Below are 7,524 nucleotides of genomic sequence, written 5' to 3'. Positions count from 1 at the left end.
AATATTTAATATACCACTTTCTCCTTTATTTATTCTACTCAATTTGGGTCTTGAGGGCAAAACAAAAGGACCCTTTTGTTAGTAGAAATATTACCAATAGTTAATGACCTTGGAAATTCTTTCCAACAGTCTCCCACTTGGACAAGTCATCAACTATATGAGATCCAATATTAATAAACCGCTTTCTCCTTTATTTATTCTACTCAATTTGGGTCTTGAGGGCAACGCAAAAGGACCTTGTTATTATTATAAAAATTACCAATGGTTAATGACCTTGGACAATCTTTCTAACAACCTCCCACTTGGAAGAGTCATCAACTATATAAAGTCCAATATTTCTCCAACAATCAATAGAGATTTAGTCATCTAATGGAACTACCGAACTCTTGATCTAATCAAGATTTGACCTTAAGATAAGTGATCAAATATCCCTTCGTACAATGATATCTTTAAGAACTCGAGACATGGATAATGGTCAATCTCATAATTCAATATTATGTTTCCCGATATATATTTGTGACGATTGCATCTGACTACTAAATCGAACACAACAATTAGTCAGGGTTCGGCCTAGCACTTTAGATATCATCACAAGATCATTAAGGGACCCATAGATATCACTTCTCTTGTTAAGCCATAAGGAACAAATAAACTTAGACTACATAGTTTTTGTCTAGTTCATCATGTCACACATGGGCATACCCTTTGTAACTACCAGTTACGAATTGCGTTGGAGTAGACCAATGGATAACAGAATCATTGAGCAAAACCCCACATGTATCTACGTTTGAAAAGTAAAAGATATTATCGTTTTAGAATTAATCATGACTGGATCCATGAAGTAATCTCTAAGTGTGGGTTGATCGAATACTTAAATCTATGTTATGTACTCATGAGTGTTAGCACAATAGCTATGCTATGTCCATTCACTATGGATAATCCACTAATACTCATAACAGTTTTGAATTACTACTTACTTCCAAGAGCATGACCGACTGTGGACATTTGAGTAATTAATACTCGGGAAGTGTGTTCTAAACATGCAAAAGGATAACACATTGATAAGCTAATTGAAATGACCGAACTCTATATATATTAAGATCTCCACCTAATTATCGTTAAATCGAATTAACAATTATACTACTTAAGTTCTCAAGTTCAAAACAAACTAAACTAAGAATCTTTAAGCCAAATCCTTTTCAAATCTAATGCCTCTCAAATTTGTCAGACTTGGTCAGTGACATTAGCTTACGGAACAGATCGACGAGATTTCGATATGACTTATTGAATACGATGTCTTTACATTTGGCACATTATCAAATGTAATGGTAATTACTGAGTATATGTCTTGTGAGATTGTGTGACTTAGGATCCATACTAAAGGTAAGTTCACCCTTAAAGTCACAAAGAGCCTCTAAAAGGACCATCAATGATTGAATTTCAACAAAGATGTCACTAACGAATCTCTTTTAGTCACATTGTTTTCTTTGCAATTTAACCAACTGAAATATACTCTAAGTTTGTTAAATCCATTACTAGGTGTAGAACCCGTGTATTACACGGGTTGATTAAAAATAATATATCAAAGTTTAAATATTAAGAATTTTTTAAAATAAAATTTCAAAATAAATAGATATATTCAACTAATGAATAAATATAATCACTATTAAGAAGATCATCCATAATATCAATGATTGTTTTGTCATATTCATTAAATTTATTATCCTATTCAATGTATTTTTTATATATTATATATTTTTTAAGATTCTTTCCATTTATTATCACATTGAATATATTTAATACTTTACATATATAAATTTAGTATTATATTATGTGGCACATTAATTGATTCAATTCAAAAAAACCACAAAATGACATGTGGATTTAAATTTAATCAAAAAATTTACAGAACTACATGTGGCAAATTTAATGAGAAGATGACATTTGGCAAAATGATCTTCATTTATTAGGATAGATGGTGTATTACTTGTTACTCTTCCAAACTAATACATGACCATTAAGTAAAAGCAAAAATTCCAACAACAAATGAATTTGTCTTTATCACTGTGGAAATTAGCATCATGTAACTTTTAGAATGATCTCTTCCACACTGTGAAGATCATCCCCTCTATCCTCTTAGGACACTTAAGAATGTTCTTGATCTTGATTCATTGATTCTTGCTAATTTAATCTAATCAAACCATTCATGATCAGAGCATACGATTCATCAGATATGGTACATGTCAAGGCATATATGATCGATCCCATAGTAGAAGCATGTGAGACACAAATCATAGCCTCTAGTTCAATAGTACAACTAAGACGTTTTCATTCCATATTTTAATTAAGCATGAACCTTTCCAAGTTCTGCATGTCCGCAAGATTCCATGTACTTTGTCTTAATCGAATGAATCACTTTGATCTATCTCCATAGATCCTTATAATGTACGTGTTTTGTATCTGCCATTCATATCACAACAAAACAATTCCCATACAAGGGTGACAATAGTACTCCCGCTAACACTAACATATATATATATATATATATATATATATATATATATATATATGTGTGTGTGTGTGTGTGTGTGTGTGTGTGTGGCTTATCTATGTTTCTTAAAATTTAAACTCCTTGAACTTTCTCATTGAAACAAATATTCCAATAATTCCCACTAGCTTTGACATATGTATGGCATATCTTTATTTATTGAAATTCAAACTCCTTGAACTTTCTCATTGAATGAATGATCCCACTTGCGAGATGTTGATTTTGGTCCATATATGAACTTATTAAGCTTACACATCCTTCACAACATGTCTTGGTTTTATTATGTATTTGTCCCTATCCATGATTGTCTCTTCTTGAAGATCCACTTATACCTAATCGTTAAGGCCAACTTCTTGATCTACCAAGTTTCAACATACATGGACTGGATTTCGCTTTCCATGTCTTTCTTTTATTTTGTAGCCTTTTGGGCCTATTATAGCTTCCGATAGCTGGTAACTATGATTGCTATCTACCAGTGGCTCATATACCTTAGTAATAAAAAAACTTGTATGACGTCCTCTATCAGATCTATAAGGAAAAAGTGGAAATATTTCAGTGTCCTCAATGGCTATTTTAATCCCAACTTGAAGGATATGTCCAACTTTAGCTTCTTTTTTGGCTGAGTCTTGAATCTTCTCAAGATCACTATAGCTCCCATTCGCCCTTTTGGATATTGGATCCCATTCTTAGAAGGTTTCCCTTCGAATGACATACAATTTCTTCTTAAAAGGTTGTTAAACAACTATGCAAAATGCTTGATGGGTTCTCCAACTAGATAACACATCTCTATTCTAAGTTCTAGATTGTCGAGTGCTTCATGATGAGTGTAAGCCTCGTAATCGTAGATTTCCATATATGCAAGCAAGGGATGAATCCCACTTCATTTCTCATAGATTGTTTCATGAACTTTCTCAGTTGGTACAAGACCAAAGGACTTCTCGTAACACTATCCATGGTACAATCCATGAATTGTTAGCAAAAATAGAGTGACTCGTCTAGTACAAATTAATGAATGATTTGCCTCACTATCCAACTAACACTCCTAGTTGCATTGTTTTGGGTAGAGGAAGCTTATGAAACTCTTTCACAGTTACTTAGATGATCGATAAGGTTTTGGACTAGGATGCTCACTATGAGTGTCTCATCCTATTGCTCAATTGATTTTTAACTTTGCTTTATGAGAGTTCTAATCATTTGAAAAGTTCCAGAATCACGTTCTACGAAGTCGATCTTACCAAGTTTCGTAGTTAATATGAGTGGTCCATTAGTGGAAACTAATTCCAACACATATTCCCATCACCTAGTGATGTATTCATCATCTATCTTGATAAATAAGATTTGCAATTATCATAAGACTTGCAGTAAGATGATATCCAAAAGCCGATGTGACTGGATACTTGGTAATGCGTTTCTCATTTATGTATCCAAGACTATGATTCACAAATACATTTCACCCAAACCTTTTGGATGTATTTGAATAAGTACGTATTGCGGTCAATCTGAACGTTCCATTAGTTAAACTAATTTGAACATATATTTGCACCACTATAATACACCTAATTTAATTATTCAAATCAACTTTGAACTATTGTTACTATATTAGCTTCATAGATTTCATGACTTTCTTCTAACATGTTATAATGTTCTACATTTAAATAATTCGAAACTATCGCATGAAACAAAGTATAAACAATTTCAATTATAAGACCATAGACTAATCATTTTGAAAAGAGCTGTCTTTTGATCCTACGAATAGTGGCAAGGGCTTGGCATTCATGATCGAATTATCTTTTTTCATGCTTTAGTCTTCTTACTTCATTTTAGTCACTGCACATTCTTGCAAATGTCAGTACTTAATTCATAGAAGTAATTTTCAATAATATTATAAATTCATATATATATATATATATATATATATATATATATATATATATATATATATATATATATATATATATATATATATATATATATATATATGTTTGAACACCAAACATAGGAGGACCAGTTAACTTTTGATCATATGGATAGTAACATGGGCTTGTACCCCATGATCAAATTATTATCTCCATGTTTTAGTCCTTTATTGTTTGAATCACCTCAGGAAAAGATTTATCAAAGGCATGATCTTTCTTTTCGTTTATGAGAATTATTCCCAAACTACAAATTTCGACAAATTTGATCATCCTCATAGCTAATCTTTTCAAAGGTTTTATAGCAGTAGATTTTAGTGGATAAGGTTATAGACATCATTCAATATCAATTTCCATTATAGTTTGTTTTACTTATCCTTAGAAAATAATAACCCTAAATAAAATTATTTAAGAAGGCTAGGATCCATATTTGGCTCCATGATGTATAAAGGGATGTCGTAAACACACCATAGAGATACTTAGGTAAGCAAAGCTCTTGATTTCAAGCCAACACAACCATCCATGGTGGAATTCAAGAATTTTATTGTCAGTCAAGAAACAATAGTAAAACAAATAGGAGAAATGTCACTTAATGCTAATGAAGAGGTCCTCTATGTTGATAAATGGTAAAGTAAAACATAGGGTGAGTACTAACCACAACTACAAAAGTAATTGGCAAAATAATAGAAATCATGAGCATCAAAACAATAATCATGGCCATGAAGTAGGAGAGCAATCTAGAGAAAAAGCACAAGCTTTGTCACTCCAAAAACAAACACTTCCCATTCAAGTTCCACAATTATGGTCGAAGAGGGTACATGGCTTGAGATTGTCATTCAAAACTCATGGAGGAAGGTGTCATAGCCACAACCTAATATAAAGAAGCATGGGATAAAGAAATGCATTTTGACTCGAATTGATAGCGTTTTGACCCTTACTACTATAAACGAGAGTCCATGAATCAGACTTAATGAATGGATTATGGAATCATGATGTTTAAACCAAATAATAGAAGAGAAAGAAATGCTTCTAAATCCCATAAAGTGTCATGGAAACAAATTATTTATGATTACAAATGTTTTTAACCTCTCTAATGCTCATGTTGGTGATATCAAGATTAAGTCGGGAGATAACAAGAAGGAACTTAAGTTGCAAGGTGTGTATTAGATACCTAGAATGAAAAAGAATCAAATTTTTGTGTCTTAAATAACCTTAGTAGGACATTGTGTTGTATTTAGGCCCGATGATGAAAATATTTGCATAAGTTTTGAAACTGCGTCAAATCCCATAACCTGATGATGTAGATCATATTGTATGCATGTGATGTGTGCTTAAACTACATAAGTAGAAAAATCGAAGAAGTAACAAAATATCGATCTGGCACATGCGTCTAAGCTACATAAGATGAGGTGTTCATGGTGTGTTGTGGTGAAGTTTAGAGTCAAAACTACAAACTACAATACACATGCCGTTTGAGTTTACGACCAACAACAAATCGCATCACATAACGTATTATGCAGTGCAGTTTGGTGTAGAAAGTTTATACGGTTTGTCTGTGATTTGTAATGTTTAATGAGTTGCTCAAATTTGTAAATATTCTTTTTATTTGTTTCCCTAATTGAAAAATAAGCAAGATATAGGACATTGTAATTCTCATTTGCTAATTAACTTGGTACCTATTTAACGTTTTAAGATACAACCTTATACTTTTACACAATTGGTATTACACAATTTACATCTAGTTCTTGAGTTTTAGAAAAAAAAAGGGGGGGGGGGGGGGAGGGGGGAAATAAAGTAAGGAGATAAAAGAAGAGAACTGAAAGGAAAAGAATATTGTATTTTGTGTTCCCGAGTTGGAGAGAAGTGAAACGAAAATTAAACATTTTGTTCATTTCTCTCCGAATCCTTCCAAATTGGAAGGAAAGTTAGGACATAAAATTTCCCTTCCATTCCCTTCCATTTTATTCCTTTAACGAAACTTAGGATCACACTATTTTTTTTTTACTTTTTCTTCATTTCCATCCATTTTGCTTCTTTTCCCTTATTATGTTGAACTCAAGAACAAGGTGTAAGATGTCAAGTCCACAAATTCTATAAGGGTTTCCTACACCTAAGTCATCATAAAAATCATTTCTTTATGAACATGCATGTCTCTTCCCAAACTAGGTCAAAATCCTGAAGAAAAACACTCAGCTTATTCATGGGACCAAAAACTCCAAGAAACTCTAGTTCTATAGCATATAACACCAACAGGACTTTAAGGATCCATAAGGTTGCCAACTTTATAGGATCCATTCCTCCAAACTTCCATAACATGAAGAAAAGAGACAAAGAACTTAGATCTAGAAACATGAAACCAGCTTGAATCTTGGACACTTACAAAGGTCTAAAATATACACAAGAGGATGATGATGAGGTTTCCTTGCTAGATCAACACACTAAACACCTTCTTTTTCTTCTTCAAGCCACCAAAAGTACACAAAATGAGCCAAGAATCACCAAGAGGTATTAGGGTTGGGATTTCTGAGGTTTGAGGGTTATGGAGGTTGGGAATGATGCCCTAATCCTTTGGGCGTGATGCTTAAATATGAGAGAAACCTTAAAATCACGGGCTTGTGCCAGAACAGATGTCATGTCGTGGCCAACTTACTGGCACCTCATGGTGCTCATCAGATGGATGCATTCCATTTAAGTCATGCCATGTCGTGGCATCCATGCACCATGTCGTGGAGTTTTTGCTAAAAAAACTCCACCTCTGATCTCGTCGAGTCTTAAGCTAAACTAATCTGGAAAACGGGTGTTACAATTTAGAGAATGTAAGTCAATGGAGGAGTTAGTGTTTGTAACGCTATACTTGTAGATTAAGGTTAAGAAATTTAAGTCAATAGAGGACTTAGTGTTTGTAACGTTATACTTGTAGATTTTTTTTAAAAGAATTAGTGGTATGCGTGGTGATGTAATTACCACTATTTAGGAATCAGTTGTTAGTGGTAAACTTAGTGTTGTAATTATCACTATATTATCTTCGATGTAAGTATTGATTGTAATGGTATGCTTAGTGAC

Source organism: Lactuca sativa, chromosome 3 (genome assembly GCF_002870075.4).
Source record: "Lactuca sativa cultivar Salinas chromosome 3, Lsat_Salinas_v11, whole genome shotgun sequence".
Lineage (NCBI taxonomy): Eukaryota > Viridiplantae > Streptophyta > Magnoliopsida > Asterales > Asteraceae > Lactuca > Lactuca sativa.
Note: the sequence above shows the minus strand (reverse complement) of the source record.